We start from the raw sequence: 18,348 nt of genomic DNA, 5'->3' as shown, positions 1-18,348 counted from the left end.
GAAGTTCCTGCAATTTACCTTTAAACAGAGTTGGAGATACTACCTCCCCATATATATGTATGGAGTAGAGTTTGCAAGTGAAAAGAACTTTGTGTTCCAACAAGCTTGGTGAAGGACGGCTTTCACACACACTTATCTCTCAGAACTGAGCATGTGGAGAGACGTTCGTTCATCTAGCACCAAGGAATGGGTTGCAGGAGAAACTTTTACTTTGGTTTCTCAGTCTGTTCCTAGTGCCGGTTTGAAATTCCTGCAAGTTTCACGTAAAACTAGAGTTGGAGCTAGTACCTCCAATATATATGTATGGAGTGGAATTTGCAAGTGAAAGAAACTTTGTGTTCCCAACAAGAAATGTGAAGGACGGCTTTCACACACAATATCTCTCAGAACTGATCATGTGGAGAGACGTTAGTTCATCAAGCACAATGGAACGGGTTGCAGGAGAAACTTTTACTCTGGTTTCTCAGTCTGTTTCCTAGTGCCGTTATGAAGTTCCTGCAGTTTTCACTGTAAACAGATTTGGACCTAGTACATCCTCATAAATGTATGAGTGGAGTTTGCAAGTGAAAAGGAACTTTGTGTTCCCAACAAGCAAGGTGAAGGACGGCTTTCACACATTTATCTCTCAGAACTGAGAATGTGGAGAGACGTTCATTCACCTAGCAGCAAGGGAAAGGGTTGCAGGAGAAATTTTACTCTGGTTTCTCAGTATGATTCCTAGTGCCGTTTGAAGTTCCAGCAGTTTTCACTGTAAAACCGAGTTGGAGCTGAACCTCCCCAAAATTTCTATGGAATGGAGTTGCAACTGAAAAGAAACTGTGTGTTCCCTACAAGCAAAATGAAGACGGCTTTCACACACACTTATCTCTCAGAACTGAGCATGTGGAGAGACGTTCGTTCATCCAAGCACCAAGGGAACGGTTTTGCAGGAGAACTTTTACTCTGGTTTCTCAGTCTGTTTCCTAGTGCCGGTTTGATGTTCCTGAAGTTACCACTGTAAACCCGAGTTGGAGCAAGTACCACCCCATATATATGTATGGAGTGGAGTTTGCAACTTAAAAGAAACTTTGTGTTCCCAACAAGCTAGGTGAAGGACGGCTTTCACACACATTTATCTTTCAGATCTTAGCATGTGGAGAGACGTTTGTTCATCTAGAACGAGGGGAACGGTTGCAATAGGAACTTTTACACTGGATTCTCAGTCTGTTTCCTAGTGCAGGTTTGAAGTTCCTGCATATTTCACTGTAAAACCGAGTTGGAGCTTGTACTCCCCATATATATGTATGGAGTGAGTTGGCAACTGAAAAGATACTTTGTGTTCCCAACAAACTACGTGAAGGACGGGTTTCACACATACTTATCTCTGAGAACTGAGCATGTGGAGAGACGATTCGTTCATCTAGCACCAAAGGAACGGGTTGCAGGAGAAACTTGTACTCTGGTTCTCAGTCTGTTCCTAGTGCCAGTTTGAAAGTTCCTGCATTTTCACTGTAAAACCGAGTTGGAGCTAGTACCTCCCTCATATATATGTATGGAGTATGAGTTTGCAAGTGATAGAAATCTTTGTGTTCCAACAAGCTAGGTGAAGGACGGCTTTCACACACACTTATCTCTCAGAAACTGAGCATTGTGGAGAGACGTTCGTTCATCTAGCACAAAGGAGAATGGTTGCAGGAGAAACATTTACTCTGGTTTCTCAGTCTGTTTCCTAGTGCCGGTTTGAAGTTCCTGCAGTTTGTCACATGTAAACAGAGTTGGAGCTAGTACCTCCCATATATATGTATGGATACGAGTGTTGCAAGTGAAAAGAACTTTGTGTTTCCAACAAAATGGTGAAGGACGGCTTTCACACACAATTATCCTCTCAGAACTGAGCCTGTGGATAGACGTCCGTTCATCTAGCACCAATGGAAACGGTTCAGGGCAAAACTTTTACTCTGGTTTCTCAGTCTGTTCCTAGTGCCGGTTTGAAGTTCCTGCAGTTTCACTGTAAAACCGGGTTGGAGCTAGTACCTCCCAATATATATGTATGGAGTGGAGTTTACAAGTGAAAATAAACTTGTGTTCCCAACACGCAATGTGAAGGCGGCTTTCACACACACATTATCTCTCAGAACTGAGTCATGTGGAGAGACGTTCTTTCATCTAGCACCAAGGGAACAGGTTTTGCAGGAGAAACTTTTACTCTGGTTTCTCAGTCTGTTTCCTAGTGCCGGTTTGACGTTCCTGAACTTTTCACTGTAAACCCGAGTTGGAGGTAGAACCTCCCCTTATATATGTATGGAGTGGGAGTTTGCAACTGAAAAGAAACTTGTGTTCCAACAAGCTAGGTGAAGGACGGCTTTCACACACACTTATCTCTCAGAACTGAGCATGTGGAGAGACGTTCGTTCATCTAGCACCAAGGGAACTGGTTGCAGGAGAAACTTTTACTCTGGTTTCTCAGTCTGTTTCCTAGTGCCGGTTTGAAGTTCCTGCAGTTTTCACTGTAAAACAGTGTTGGAGCTAGTAGCTCCCAATATATATGTATGGAGTGGAGTTTGCAAGCTGAAAAGAAACTATGTGTCCCAACAAGCAATGTGAAGGACGGCTTTCACACACACTTATCTCTCAGAACTGAGCATGTGGAGAGACGTTCGTTCATCTAGCACAATGGAACGGGTTGCAGGAGAAACTTTTACTCTGGTTTCTCAGTCTGTTTCCTAGTGCCGGTTTGAAGTTCCTGCAGTTTTCACTGTAAAACGAGTTGAGCTAGTACCTCCCCATATATATGTATGGAGTGGAGTTTGCAACTGAAAAGAAACTTTGTGTTCCCAACAAGCTAGGTGAAGGACGGCTTTCACACACACTTATCTCTCAGAACTGAGCATGTGGAGAGACGTTCGTTCATCTAGCACCAAGGGAACGGGTTGCAGTAGAAACTTTACCTCTGGTTTCTCAGTCTGTTTCCTAGTGCCGGTTTGAAGTTCCAGCAGTTTTCACTCTAAAACCGAGTTGGAGCTTGTACCTCCCCATATATATGTATGGAGTGAGGTTGGCAACTGAAAAGATACTTTGTGTTCCCAAAAAGCTAGGTGAAGGACGGCTTTCACACTACTTATCTCTCAGAACTGAGCATGTGGAGAGACGTTCGTTCATATAGCAACAAGGAACGGGTTGCAGGAGAAACTTTTACTCTGGTTTCTCAGTCTGTTTCCTAGTGCCGGTTTTGAAGTTCCTGCAGTTTTCACTGTAAAACCGAGTTGGAGCTAGTACCTCCCCATATATATGTATGGAGTGGAGTTTGCAAGTGAAAAGAACATTTGTGTTCCCAACAAGCTAGATGAAGGAGCGGCTTTCACATACACTTATGTCTCAGAAATGAGCATGTGGAGATACTTTCGTTCAAATAGCAGAAAAGAACGAGTTGCAGGAGAAACTTTTACTCTGGTTTCTCAGTCTGTTTCCTAGTGCCGGTTTGAAGTTCCTGCAGTTTTCACTGTAAACCAGTTTGAGCTAGTACCTCCCCATATATATGTATGGAATGGTGTTTGCAAGTGAAAGAAACTTTGTGTTCCCAACAAACTTGGTGAAGGACGGCTTTCACACACACTTATCTCTCAGAACTGAGCATGTGGAGATACGTTCATTCATCTAGCACCAAGGGAACCGGTTGCAGGAGAAACTTTTACTCTGGTTTCTCAGTCTGTTTCCTTGTGCCGGTTTGAAGTTCCTGCAGTTTTCATTGTAAAATCGAATTTTAGCTAGTACCTTCCAATATATATGTATGGAGAGGAGTTTGCAACTGAAAAGAAACTTTGTGTTCCCAACAAGCTTTGTGAAGGACGGCTTTCACACACACATATCTCTCAGAACTGAGTATGTGGAGAGACCTTCGTTCATCTAGCTCCAAGGGAACGGGTTGCAGTTGAAACATTTACTCTGGATTCTCAGTCTGTTTCCTAGTGCCAGTTTGAAGTTCCTGCAATTTACACTGTAAAAAAGATTTGGAGCTAGTACCTTCCCATATATATGTATGGAATGGTGTTTGCAAGTGAAAAGAAACTTTGTGTTCCCAACAAACTTGGTGAAGGACGGCTTTAACACACACTTATCTCTCAGAACTGGGCAAGTGGAGAGACGTTCGTTCATCTAGCACCAAGGGAACGGTTTGCAGGAGAAACTATTACTCTGGTTTCACAGTCTGTTTCCTAGTGCCGGTTTGATGTTCCTGAAGTTATCACTCTAAACCCGATTTGGAGCTAGTACCTCCCAATATATGTATGGAGTTGAGTTTGCAACTTAAAAGAAACTTTGTGTTCCCAACTAGCTAGGAGAAGAACTGCTTTCACACACACATTTCTCTCAGAACTTAGCATGTGGAGAGACGTTCGTTCATCTAGAACCAAGGGAACGGGTTGCAATAGGAACTTTACATTGGTTTCTCAGTTTGTTCCTAGTGCAGGTCTGAAGTTCCTGCAGTTTTCACTGTAAAACCAAGTTGGAGCTTGTACCTACCATATATATGTATGGAGTGCAGTTGGCAACTGAAAAGATACTTTCTGTTCCCAACAACTACGTTAAGGACGGTTTCACACATACATTATCTCTGAGAAATGAGCATGTGGAGAGACGTTCGTTCATATAGCACCAAGGAACTGGTTGCAGGAGAAACATTTCCTCTGGTTCTCAGTCTGTCTCCTAGTGCCGGTTTGAAGTTCCTGCAGTTTTCACTGTAAAATCGAGTTGGAGCTAGTACCTCCCTATATATATGTATGGAGTGGAGTTTGCAAGTGAAAAGAAACTTTGTGTTCCCAACAAGCAAGGTGAAGTACGGCATTCACACACATTTATCTCTCAGAACTGAGCATGTGGAGAGACGTTCGTTCATCTAGAACCAATGGAACGGTTTGCAGTAGAAACTTTTACTCTGGTTTCTCAGTCTGATTCCTAGTACCGGTTTGAAGTTCCTGACGTTTTCACTGTAAAACAGAGTTGGAGCTAGTACCTCCCCATACATATGTATGGAGCGGAGTTTCCAACTGAAAATTATCATTGTGTTCCCAACAAGCAAGGTGAAGTACGGCTTTCACACACACATATCTCTCAGAACTGAGCATGTGGAGAGACTTTCGTTCAAAAAGCACAAAGGGAACGGGTTGCAGGAGAAACTTTTACTCTGGTTTCTCAGTCTGTTCCCTAGTGCCGGTTTGAAGTTCCTGCAGTTTTCACTGTAAGAAAGTTGTTGGAGATAGTACCTACCCATATATATGTATGGAGTAGAGTTTGCAACTGAAAAAGAACTTTGTGTTCCCAACAAGCTTGGTGAAGGACGACTTTCACACACACTTATCTCTCAGAACTGAGCATGTGGAGAGACTTTCGTTCATCTAGAACCAAGGGAACGGGTTGGAAGAGAAACTTTTACTTTGGTTTCTCAGTCTGTTTCGTAGTGCCGGTTTGAAGTTCCTGCAATTTACACTTTAAAACAGAGTTGGAGATACTACCTCCCCATATATATGTATGGAATGGTGTTTGCAAGTGAAAAGGAACTTTGTGTTCCCAACAAACTTGGTGAAGGGCAGCTTTCACACACACTTATCTCTCAGAACTGAGCATGTGGAGAGACGTTCGTTCATCTAACACCAAGGGAACGGGTGGCAGGAGAAAATTTTCCTCTGGTTTCTCAATCTGTTTCCTAGTGCCTGTTTGACGTTCCTGCAATTTTCACTGTAAAACAGAATTTTAGCTAGTACCTCCCAATATATATGTATGGAGTGGAATTTGCAAGTGAAAAGAAACTTTGTGTTCCCAACAAGAAATGTGAAGGACGGCTTTCACACACAATTATCTCTCAGAACTGATCATGTGGAGAGACGTTCGTTCATCAAGCACAAATGGAACGGGTTGCAGGAGAAACTTTTACTCTGGTTTCTCAGTCTGTTTCCTAGTGCCGTTATGAAGTTCCTGCAGTTTTCACTGTAAAACAGATTTGGACCTAGTACATCCTCATATAAATGTATGGAGTGGAGTTTGCAAGTGAAAAGGAACTTTGTGTTCCCAACAAGCAAGGTGAAGGACGGCTTTCACACACATTTATCTCTCAGAACTGAGAATGTGGAGAGACGTTCATTCACCTAGCAGCAAGGGAACGGGTTGCAGGAGAAACTTTTACTCTGGTTTCTCAGTATGATTCCTAGTGCCGGTTTGAAGTTCCAGCAGTTTTCACTGTAAAACCGAGTTGGAGCTAGTACCTCCCCAAAAATTTGTATGGAATGGAGTTTGCAACTGAAAAGAAACTGTGTGTTCCCTACAAGCAAAATGAAGGACGGCTTTCACACACACTTATCTCTCAGAACTGAGCATGTGGAGAGACGTTCGTTCATCAAGCACCAAGGGAACGGTTTGCAGGAGAAACTTTTACTCTGGTTTCTCAGTCTGTTTCCTAGTGCCGGTTTGAAGTTCCTGCAGTTTTCACTGTAAACCCGAGTTGGAGCTAGTACCTACCCCATATATATGTATGGAGTGGAGTTTGCAACTGAAAAGAACTTTGTGTTCCCAACAAGCTAGGTGAAGGACGGCTTTCACACACACTTATCTCTCAGAACTGAGCATGTGGAGAGACGTTCGTTCATCTAGCACCAAGGGAACGGGTTGCAGAGGAAACTTTTACTCTGGTTTCTCAGTCTGTTTCCTAGTGCCGGTTTGAAGTTCCTGCAGTTTTCACTGTAAAACCGAGTTGGAGCTAGTACCTCCCCAATATATATGTATGGAGTGGAGTTTGCAAGTGAAAAGAAACTTTGTGTTCCCAACAACGAATGTGAAGGACGGCTTTCACACACAATTATCTCTCAGAACTGAGCATGTGGAGAGACGTTCGTTCATCTAGCACCAAGAGGAACGGTTTGCAGGAGAACTATTACTCTGGTTTCTCAGTTGTTTCCTGTGCCGGTTTGAACTTCCTGTGCAGTTTTCACTGTAAAACCGAGTTGGAGCTAGTACCTCCCAATACATATGTTATGGAGTGGAGTTTGCAAGTGAAAGAAACTTTGTGTTCACAACAAGCAAGTTGCAGTACGGCTTTTCACACACACTCTCTCTCCAGAACTGAGCATGTGGAGAGACGTTCGTTCATCTAGCACAAGGGGAACGGGTTGAAGGAAAACTTTTACTCTGTTTCTCAGTCTGTTTCCTAGTGCCGGTTTGAAGTTCCTTGCAGTTTTCCACTCTAAAACCGTGTTGGAGCTAGTACCTCCCATTATATATGTATGGAGTGAAGTTTGCAACTGAAAGAAACATTTGTGTTCCAAACAAGCTAGGTGAAGTACGGCTTTCACACACACTTCTCCTCAGAACTGAGCATGTGGAGAGACGTTCGTTCATAATAGCACCAAGGGAACGGGTTGCAGGAGAAACTTTTACTCTGGTTTCTCAGTCTGTTTCCTAGTGCCGGTTTGAAGTTCCTGCAGTTTTCACTGTAAAACCGAGTTGGAGCTAGTACCTCCCCATATATATGTATGGAGTGGAGTTTGCAACTGAAAAGAAACTTTGTGTTCCCAACAAGCAAGGTGAAGGACGGCTTTCACACACACTTATCTCTCAGAACTGAGCATGTGGAGAGACTTTCGTTCATCTAGCACAAGGGAACGGGTTGCAGGAGAAACATTTATCTGGTTTCTCAGTCTGTTTCCTAGTGCCGGTTTGAAGTTCCTGCAGTTTTCACTGTAAAACCGAGTTGGAGCTAGTACCTCCCCATATATATGTATGGAGTGGAGTTTGCAACTGAAAAGAACTTTGTGTTCCCAACAAGCTAGGTGAAGGACGGCTTTCACACACACTTATCTCTCAGAACTGAGCATGTGGAGAGACTGTCGTTCATCTAGCACCAAGGGAACGGGTTTGCAGGAGAAACTTTTACTCTGGTTTCTCAGTCTGTTTCCTAGTGCCGGTTTGAAAGTTCCTGCAGTTTTCACTGTAAAACCGAGTTGGAGCTAGTACCTCCCCATATATATGTATGGAGTGGAGTTTGCAACTGAAAAGAACTTTGTGTTCCCAACAAGCTAGGTGAAGGACGGCTTTCACACACACTTATCTCTCAGAACTGAGCATGTGGAGAGACATTCGTTCATCTAGCACAAAGGGAACGGGTTGCAGGGGAAACATTTACTCTGATTTCTCAGTCTGTTTCCTAGTGCCGGTTTGAAGTTCCTGCAGTTTTCACTTTATAACCGAGTTGGAAGTAGTTCCTACCCATATATATTTATGGATTGGAGTTTGCAATTGAAAAGGAACTTTGTTTTCCCAACAAGCTTGGTGAAGGACGGCTTTCACACACACTTATCTCTCAGAACTGAGCATGTGGAGAGACGTTCGTTCATCTAGCACAAAGGGAACGGGTTGCAGGAGAAACTTTTACTCTGGTTTCTCAGTCTGTTTCCTAGTGCCGGTTTGACGTTCCTGCAGTTTTCACTGTAAAACCGAATTTTAGCTAGTACCTCCCAATAATATATGTATGGAGTGGAATTTGCAAGTGAAAGAAACTTTGTGTTCCCAACAAGAAATGTGAAGGACGGCTTTCACACACAATTATCTCTCAGAACTGATCATGTGGAGAGACGTTCGTTCATCAAGCACAAATGGAACGGGTTGCAGGAGAAACTTTTACTCTGGTTTCTCATTCTGTTTCCTAGTGCCGTTACGAAGTTCCTGCAGTTTCACTGTAAAACAGATTTGGACCTAGTACATCCTCATATAAATGTATGGAGTGGAGTTTGCAAGTGAAAAGAAACTTTGTGTTCCCAACAAGCAAGGAGAAGGACGGCTTTCACACACATTTATCTCTCAGAACTGAGAATGTGGAAAGAAGTTCATTCACCTAGCAGCAAGGGAACGGGTTGCAATGGAAACTTTTACTCTGGTTTCTCAGTCTGTTTCTTTGTGCCGGTTTGAAGTTCCTGCAGTTTTCACAGTAAAACAGTGTTGGAGCTTGTACATCCCCATATATATGTATGGAGGTGAGTTTGCAACTGAAAAGTTACTTTGTGTTCCCAACAAGCTAGGTGAAGGACGGCTTTCACACACACTTATCTCTCTGAACTGAGCATGTGGAGAGACGTTCGTTCATCTAGCCAAAGGGAATGGGTTGCAGGAGAAACATTAACTCTGGTTTCTCAGTCTGTTTCCTAGTGCCGGTTTGAAATTCCTGCAGTTTTCACTGTAAAACAGAGTTGGAGCTAGTACCTCCCCATATATATGTATGGATTGGGGTTTGCAAGTGAAAATTATCTTTGTGTTCCCAACAAGCTTGGTGAAGGACGGCTTTCACACACACTTATCTCTCAGAACTGGGCATGTGGAGAGACGTTCGTTCATCTAGCCAAAGGGAATGGGTTGTTGGAGAAACTTTTACTCTGGTTCTCAGTCTGTTTCCTAGTGCCGGTTTGAATTTCCTGCACTTTTCACTGTAAAACCTAGTTGGAGTTAGTACCTCCCCATATATACGTATTGAGTGGAATTTTGCAACTGAAAATAAACATTGTGTTCCCAACAAGCTAGGTGAAGGACGGCTTTCACACACACTTATCTCTCAGAACTGAGCCTGTGGAGAGACTTTCGTTCATCTAGCACAAAGAGAACGGTTTGCAGGAGAAACTTTTACTCTGGTTTCTCAGTCTGTTTCCTAGTGCTGGTTTGAAGTTCCTGCTGTTTTCACTGTAAAACAGAGTTGGATCTAGTACCTCCCCATATATATGTATGGAGTGGTGTTTGCAACTGAAAAGAAACTTGTGTTCCCAACAAGCTTGGTGAAGGACGGCTTTCACACACCCTTATCTCTCAGTAGAACATGACTTGATTTGTTTAAACGTTTGTGCTTATAAGATCAGTCATCGCCCTCTGAGATTATGTGTATCCAACAGGGCAGTGTTTACTGTGCTTTCCATCAGGGGAATCTAAATAACCTTACAGATATATGTTCTCTATTATCTAAAATGAAATTAAGTAGGAATTTATTTTATTCCTGTGATTGTTTTTCTATTTAAGCAACCCCCAAGTTAGGTCAAGTCTCTAAAAATATTATTTAAAGGCCACATTTCATAAGCTAGCTCTCATTCCTATGATAGTGTTTCTTGTTTAACTTAAACATTAAAAATCATATTTGACTTATTTCAGATGCGGAAGAAGTTGGAGAATAATATAGCTAGAGAATTAAAAGAAGGTATGTTGCCAACATTTCTGAATTAAATTTAGACATTGATTTCCGATCTACACTGTAAACAGTAAATGGCACCTGTTTCTATTGTTTGAATAACATACTATGTTAAATTTTTTCCTTACACATTGCTAATGAAAACTGTCAAAGCTTAATTTCATTCATAATGATAAATACACTGATTCCTCATTTATTCCTCGTGATCCATTGCTTTAAAAAAATCTCAAGAAGTCTGTGTTCTATGTTTTTGGCTGTGCCCTTCCTCTCCTGCTGTCCCCATGGGCCTGTCACCTGTGCACAGACCTGTTCTCAGAAAGCATGGAGGTCATCAGCTTCTCAAGTTTCTGGTAGTGACTGAGGCAAAAAACCCAGACTCAAGCAATCACAGTTCATGTACCTGTCCCCTGGTGGATGACAATTAATTTCCTGTCATTCACTTTGTCACTGGTTAACATTTTGCCCTCAGGAAAAATTCCAAATTCCTTAGCTTGGAAGAAAAACACCCACATCGATTTGGCTCTTGCCAAAGTCTTCAGCCATATCTCTTTACTCCCCTGCTCTGCCCCTGTGCTCCAGCGGCTGGTCAGACTGCGCCCAGCTCCGTGGGCGCCCTTCCTGCCTCTCCCTCCCACACTTTCTCCTCCTCCTTCAGGTATCTGCATACACATCACGGCCACCAAAGAGGGGACAATATTGACACAAAGCTGGACGTCCCTTCTGAGTGTTCCAACTCTGCCCTCTTTTATACCTGTCATGGCATTTATGTCTCTGTACTGAAACTGCCTGTTCATCTGTTTCTCCAGTTTACGGTACAAGATCTTTCAGGGTGGACTCTGTCATCTTCATCTTGTGGTTCCAGTGCTTGTCACAGTGCCTTAGCACATGGTTGCTGAGTAAGTGAATGAAGAGTGAGAAAACCAGGCGCTCTGATCCTTAGCCACAGGAGCAGTTAATTCAACATGCAGCCCTGGGCAAAGTCTAGAGTAGTAATCTTGGGTTTTGTGTTGTAATCGTATATAGGTATTTTTCATTCTTCTTAAAACTTAGAAAAGTCTCAGCTTTTCTTAAAAAATAAACTGACATTTAGTTACCTATGAAGTATTTTAAGAATCTAATTCTTTCACTTTCTTTCCAGCTGCTATTGAACTTGAATCTAAGTCCTACAGACTCTTGTAGGCTTAATGGACAAGTCAAGTCTAAGTCAAGATCTGGTTTCGAAAGCACGTGAAGAACATGTGGAGATGATGAAGAAAAAGTGTCTGATCTACAAGATGAAAAGTAAACATTTACCTGCTGGGCTGTTTGCCTCACATTTTAGTTACTTCCCGTCAAGATATTGACACTGTTTATTAAAGGAAAATATTTTTATATTATATGTGCATGATTAAAATTGATGTAGTATTCTAAACCACATTTCTCTGCATCTCATTAACTTTTAAGCAGAGGGAATAAAACCCAGCACTTTGGAGCTTTTGGCAGGACCAGGAGAGGGCAGGCCCAGGTGTGTGCAGACCCAGAAACGGGCAGGCCCAGCCGAGGGCAGGCTAAGGAGAGGGCAGATCGGGATAGTGAAGGCCAACGTGAGGGCAGGCCCAGGAGAGGGCAGGCCCAGGAGAGGGCAGGCCTAGGTGAGGGAAGGCTCAGGAGAGGGCAGGCCCAGGAGAGGGCAGGACCATGTGAAGGCAAGTCCAGGAAAGGGCAGGCCCAGGATAAGGCAGGACTAGGTGAGGCAGGGGCTGAGGTGGGCAGTCAGCATGGGCCCTGCAGGGCCTTGTACTGGGTGGTTCCTGCCATTTCTTCCCCAAGTCCTGGGGTCGCAGGTCTGCCTGGGGCTGTTGGGCTTCAGGCCGTCCACCAGGCTGAAGGCTCGTGTAGTGCTGTTGAGTGTCTGTGAGTGTATGATTGTGGTGTGTCTTGAGGTGCGTGTGTGTGTATCTGAGCGTGTGGGGGGTTTCTGGGTCTATCTGAGCCTGTTACGATCTCTTCCTCAGCCTAAGATCCTCAGAGAAGTTGTCTCACAAATGCACCCACAAGACAGGGCCAAGCCGTTTCCCCACGCAGCGTCTGCAGGCGATGCCCCGCCCTTCGTGTGACATCAGGGCACCACCCCCGCTGACCCGGGATGTACCCCAGAGGTGGTGCCCCTTCTTGGGAGGGGATGCTCAGTTAAGCTCAGCTCCCTTCTGCTTCCAGAAGCAGCAGTGACTTGGCTCACATTCAACAGCAAGTCCAAATCGCCTCATTCTGGAGGTCATGTGGCCAGGCTTCCTGGGGCCAGCGTGTGACTCAGCTCGAGAAGACTGGGGTGCACCCCGCCCATCACAGCCCTCGGGGCCGGCCACATCGCTCCTCTGCCCACACTGCAGGCGCGCTGGCCCAGCAGGCGGATTCTGTCTCCCAGCTGCCTGGCCCGGCCTCCTCGGGGCGGCTGGTAGCTTTAGTGGAAGCGCAAGCTGGAGAGGGGGCGGTTACAGTCGGGGAGGGGTCACGAGCAGGGTCTTGTCAACGTCATCCTGGTCTTGCCCACCCATGTCACCCAGCTTGGCCCCTCTGGTCAGGCTGGGCGCCTTCCTGTTACCTCACAGCCCTTGGGCAGGAGCCAGCGGCCTGTCTGCACAGGACGCCATGCTTGCCCTGCTGGGTCTGTCCCGCCTCTTGTGGCTTCTGTGCTATCCATTCGCCGCTGTGTGGCATTGGCCAAGTTCCCCAACCTCTCTGTGCCTATTTCTTCATCTGTAAAATGGGTATGATTGGAGGATCAAGCAAGATGCCCAGGACTTGTCAAATGCCCAGCACAGGGCCCAACATGGGCTCTTCCTCCCCAGAGACAGGCTGGTTTGTGCACCTCTTCAGAGGGATCCCGGGGGGATGAGGAGGGGTGACTGGCTGTGGCAGGTGTCCATCTCACAGAGGAAGCTTTTGGGGAGAGCTCTCTCCACATCCTGAATTTTCTTCCTTCTGTGCATTAGCAAGTTGGCACAGAATAGCCAGTGCTTTGTAGACCCTCGTGATAAAGGTTCTGAACTTAAATTGTGGGCTTTGGGGCGGCAATCGAGCAGTCCCTGGGATTCAAGGATAAGGCCCACCTGGTGAGTGGTCAGCCCGACGTGGACAGTTGAGGATTCAGCAGTCTGGAAACAACGGAGAAACAGATGACAGGGAGGAAAGGGGTGTGGACACAGCGGGTGGACACTCAGTGCCCCGGCTCAGGTTGTCACCACGACCGCCTGCCCTCACCCCTGTGGCTGCGCAGCCTGGAGTCTGATCTTGCCAAGTAAAGTTTGTGTTGCTCAAAGATCTTTCCCAGGCAGTTCCAGAAACAGGGTCCCAAGCTGTGGGGACCCAGCCCTGCAGGGCCCACCATTCAGGCTCACAGCTGCAGGCTCTGACCAGTGAGCTGGCAGCCTGGGGAAGACGTTCACACTTGGTAACTGCGCTCAGAGGCTGTACTTTACCATCTGAATGTCTTAAAAAGAAAGCCACCCATCCCAATATTTACCATAGGGTGAAGTCCATGACCAGGCAGGGCAGCGGGGACAAGCAGGGCCTGGGCCCATGAGACACAAAGGGACCGAGCTGGGAGGCATCGGGCAAGAGTAGGTGATATTTAGACACTTCAATCCCATGAAGCTCCCTGTCTGCTCACTGTTTAATCACAGGCCTGAAAAGCCCTTTCTCGGCTCTAAAATATGAAAACAAAGCTGCTTTTGGATTTGGGAGCTACTGTCTAGGGACACCTCACAGGTGTTTGGGGGATTTCCTGGGAAAGGTGTGCTCCCCAACATGCCTCCTCTGCAGCCAAGGTTCCTTCTCCTCTCCCCCCAACCACGCCACCCCAGGACCCCACCAAGCCAGGAGGCAGAGAGGCCCTGACTCAGGTGGAGCCCTGCTGACCCATCTCCTCCACTGCCTTCCCACCGAGCCTGCCCAGATGTCCGGAGCAATGCCTGAGATGAGCTGGACACCCCGCACCGACCGCCACAGCCACATGCCTCAGGCCGGGGGCTCAGGGAGTAGGTCCAGCCCAGTGTAGATCCCTGGGGAGGTGCCCCGCCCAGGGAGTGAGGGTGGGGAGTTCACTGGACTTGCTCAGCACTTGCTGGCCTGGTTCACGCATCCCTTTAGGGACCTTTTAGTCACCTCTGAGCCAAGTTTTTCTCAAGCTGCACATTCAAAGCTGACTTAGGCTCATGAGGAAATGATTTGCCTGTCGACTCATAATTTGGTAATTTCATAATCTAGTGTCTCCTTTCTCTCTCTCTCTCTCTCTTTCTCTTTCTCTTTCTCTCTCCGTGATTCATACGTCCTGTCAAATGCTGAAGGTGAAGGCTAAAGTATTCCTGCATGTAGCCACCAGCAGATGCTCACATCAACTCCTCAGACCACCAAGCCTCCCTCCTTGCCTCCATGCATCTCTGGGTTATCTGAAAGCTCCCCATATTCTGCAGCAGAGACTGGCATGGATTTTCTGAAAAGGGCCAGGTACAAAGATTCCCAGTTCCACTGTCTACATGGTCTCCCTCTGAGGCAACCACTGCACATTTCTGCTGTCCATAGTACAAAAGCAGTCATTGACAATGACAAACAGACGTGGCTGTACTCCAGGGAAAGTATTCAAAAAGACAGATCGGGCACACAGGTGGGCCACCTCCTGTTCTCTAGTCATTTCTGTGACCCACACAGCAGGAGGGGTCACTGTCCTCCCTCCCTCTAAACTACAACAGCAGGGAAATTCTTTCCCATTAAAATACCACAACCAGTATCAGCTCACATATATGCTGTACATGAAACGCCTTCTAGGGAAAAAAGCATTCAAAATCTTATGTCATAAAGAGAAAAAGAGTGAGTTACAAGGGAACCCCCATAAGGCTCTCAGCTGATTTCTCTACACAAACACTACAAGCCAGAAGGGAGTGGCAAGACACACTCAAAGTCCTGAATGAAAAAAAAAAAAAAAAAGCAGCCTAGGATACTTTATCCAGCAAAGTTATCCTTTAGAATACAAGGAGAGATAAAGAATTTCACAGACAAGCAAAACCTAGAAGAGTTTAGCAACACTAAACCCAAGCTGAAAGAAATATTGGAAGGTCTACTCTAAATAGAGAAGAAGCAGGATGCTACAGAAATGAGACAACTGTAACTGGAAAGTTGATAACTACCATGAATTACAAATAGAATAAACACGAAATTGTAAATGAAGACATCTAAATCATTAGGTGTGGGAGAGGGAAGCAAGAAAATACAGAGTTTTTTTCTTCTTTTTAAAATATTTTGTTCTCAGTAGGATGGGTTTGAGCTTATACTACTATCTGTTTAATACAAACAGTTATACTAATGGGTTAACAGACTTACAAAAAAACGGTAACCACAAGCCAAAACCTTACAAGGGAGTCACAAAAACTAAATAAAATCCATGATAATACAAAGGAAAATTACCAAACCACAAAAGGAAGAAGAAAGGAACAAAGAGGAAATACCAAATCAACTGCAAAAATTAGTTCAAAATGGCAATAAACACACACCTATCACTAATTACTGTAAATGTCAATGGACTAAATGCTCCAATCAAAAGACATAGAGTGGCAGACTGTATAATAAAGCAAGAACCTTCAATATGCTGCATACAAGAGACCCACTTTAAGGAGAAGGACACACATAGCTAGAGAGAGAGAGAGGATGGAAAAGGATATTCCATGCAAATGGAAATGACAAGAAAGCAGGAGTAGCATTACTGATTTCAGACAAACTAGACTTTAAAACAAAGGCCATAAAGAAATATAAAGAAGGACGTTTTATAATGATTAAAGGATTAATAAAAGATGAGGATATTACACTCATTAATATATATGCACCCAATATAGGAGCCCCTAAGTACATAAAACAATTACTAACAAAGATAAAGGGGGAAATTGATGGGAATGCAATCATTGTCGGAGAGTTAACACCACATTAACATCACTAGACAGATCTTCCAGACAGAAAATAAATAAGGTAACAGAGAAATTATATGATACAATAGAAAAATCAGACTTGGTGGATATTTTCAGAACTTTACACCCCCCCAAAATAGGATAAACATTCTTTTCAAGTGCACATGGAACATTTTCTAGGATTGATCATGTACTTGGGCACAAAAGAAGCCTCAACAAATTTAAGAAGATAGAAACTATCTCAAGCATCTTTTCTGACCACAATGCCATGAAACCAGGAATCAACTACAGAAAAACAAAGGAGAAATAATGACAGCATAACGATTAAGCAACATGCTACTAAAAATCCAGTGGGTCAATGATGAAATCAATGTTGAAATTAAAAAATACCTTGAGACAAATGACAATGAAAACACAACCACACAAAATTTATGGGATGCAGCAAAGGCAGTGCTAAGAGGGAAGTTTATAGCAATACGGGCCTTCCTCAAAACAAAACAAACAAAAAAAAAAACCCCACCAACCTCAAATAAACAATCTAATCCACCAGCTAAAAGAATTAGAAAAAAAAGAGCAAAAAATCCCCAAAAGGCAGCAGAAGGAAGGAAATGATAAAGATCAGGGAGGAAATAAGTAAAATACAGATTTTAAAAAATATAGAAAAAAACAATCAAACCAAGAGCTGGCTTTTTGAAAGAGTAAGTAAAATCGACAAACTTCTGGCCAAGCTCACAAAGAAGAGAAAAGAGAGAGCACAAATAAGCAAAATAAGAAATGAAAATGGAGAAATTACAACCAATAACATAGAAATACAGAATATCATATGAGAATATTTTGAACAACTATATGGAAACAAAATGGACAACCTAAAGGAGATGGACAAGTTTCTGGAAACATACAGTCCACCAAGACTGAACCAAGAAGAAAGTGACACTTGAACAAATGAATCGCTAGAAATGAAATTGAATTAGGAATAAAAAACTTCCCTGCAAACAAAAGTCCAGGACCGGATGGCTTCACCGGGGAATTCTACCAAACATACAAAGAAGAACTCATACCAGTCCTTCTCAAACTCTTCCAGAAGATTGAAAAGGAGGGAATACCCCCAAACTCATTCTATGAAGCCACCATCACCCTGATACCAAAACCAGGCAAAGACACCACCAAAAAAGAGAATTACAGACCAACATCACTGATGAACACAGATGCAAAATTCCTTACCAAAATATTAGGAAATAGAATCCAACAGCACATAAGAAAGATTATACATCATGACCAAGTGGGGTTCATCCCAGGGACACAGGGGTGGTTCAACATATGCAAATCAATCAATGTGATACATCACATCAACAAGAGAAAGGACAAAAGCCACATGATCATCTCAATAGATGCAGAAAAGGCATTTGATAAAGTTCAACACCCATTTATGATAAAAACTCTCACCAAAGTGAGTATAGAGGGAAAATACCTCAACATAATAAACGCTATATATGACAAACCTACAGCCAGCATAGCACTTAACGTTAAGGTGAAAAACTCAAAAGCTTCCCACTAAAACCTGGGACAAGACAAGGCTGCCCACTGTCACCACTCCTATTCAACATAGTCCTGGAAGTCGTAGCCACAGCAATCAGGCAAGAGAGAGAAATAAAAGGGATCCAAATTGGAAAAGAAGAGGTAAAAGTGTCACTATATGCCGGTGACATGTTACTATATATAGAAAACCCTAAAAGGTCCACACAATAACTACCAGAGCTGATGGAAGAATTCAGCAAGGTAGCAGGTTACAAAATTAACGTTCAAAAATCAGTTGCATTTCTTTACACTAATGATGAATCAATAGATAAAGAAAGTAAAGGATCAATCCCCTTTAAAATAGCACCCAGAGTAATACAATACCTAGGAGTAAATCTAAAGTTTCGTTTTTAAACGGCGGTTATTGCAGCGTTAGGCTGTGTAATTCCGTGTAGCTGTGTTGATGGGTATGTCTCTCACCTCTAAGGTCTTCCACTCTCAGGCCAAAGCTTCAGTCAAAGCAGGGCCCAGACTGACTGCCATTTCACTGGGACCACAAGTGGTAATGTCATCCAAGGAACAAATATATCTCAACCCTGAAAGCCTAATTCAAACTGGTTAAAAGAAAAAATTTGAAGGGCCTTTAATTTTTTTTAGGGGATTTTTATCAATTTTGGAAATTCCTTCCTGATATTTAAGTAAGCATGAAGGCAA

The 18,348-nt window shown here is 43.9% G+C and overlaps 1 long non-coding RNA gene across 1 annotated transcript; it reads left to right on the top strand.

The window, feature by feature from the left end:
• The first annotated feature begins 10,094 nt into the window (after positions 1-10,094).
• On the top strand, positions 10,095-11,600 carry LOC116661786. The gene is made up of 2 exons (XR_004317750.1): positions 10,095-10,195; positions 11,325-11,600. It is a non-coding gene; the product is annotated as an uncharacterized LOC116661786 (long non-coding RNA).
• The last annotated feature ends 6,748 nt before the right edge of the window (positions 11,601-18,348 follow it).

Source organism: Camelus ferus, chromosome 36 (assembly GCF_009834535.1).
Source record: "Camelus ferus isolate YT-003-E chromosome 36, BCGSAC_Cfer_1.0, whole genome shotgun sequence".
NCBI classification, from domain to species: Eukaryota; Metazoa; Chordata; class Mammalia; order Artiodactyla; family Camelidae; genus Camelus; species Camelus ferus.
This window is presented reverse-complemented; position numbering and strand designations above follow the sequence as displayed.